A 584-nucleotide genomic window follows, 5' to 3' on the forward strand; every position below is an offset into this window, starting at 1 on the left:
TTTTTTTTTTTTTTTTTTTTACTTTAAGTTCCGCGGTACATGTGCAGAACATGTAAGTTTGTTACATAGATATAGGTGTGCCATGGTGGTTTGTTGCACCTATCAGTCTGTCATCTAGGTTTTAAGCCCCGCATGCATTAGCTATTTGTCCTGATGCTCTCTCACTCCCTGCCCCTACCCCTCACAGGCCCCCATGTGCGATGTTCCCCTCCCTGTGTCCATGTGTTCTCATTGTTCAACTCCCATTTATCAGTGTGAACATGCAGTGTTTGGTTTTCTGTTCCTGTGTTAGTTTGCTGAGGATGATGTCTTCAAGCTTCATCCATGTCCCTGCAAAAGACATGATCTCATCCCTCTTTGTGGCTGCATAATATTTCATGGTGTATATGTACCACATTTTTTTATCCAGTCTATCATTGATGAGCACTTTGATTGGTTCCATGTCTTTGCTATTGTGAATAGTGCTGCAATAAGCATATGTGTGCATATATCTTTATAACAGAATGATTTATATTCATTTGGATATATACCCAGTAATGGGATTGCTGGGTCAAATGGTATTTCTGGCTCTAGATCCTTGAGGA

The sequence above is a fragment of the Rhinopithecus bieti genome, unplaced genomic scaffold (assembly GCF_001698545.2).
Source record: "Rhinopithecus bieti isolate Rb0 unplaced genomic scaffold, ASM169854v2 scaffold_38878, whole genome shotgun sequence".
In the NCBI taxonomy this organism is placed as follows: domain Eukaryota; kingdom Metazoa; phylum Chordata; class Mammalia; order Primates; family Cercopithecidae; genus Rhinopithecus; species Rhinopithecus bieti.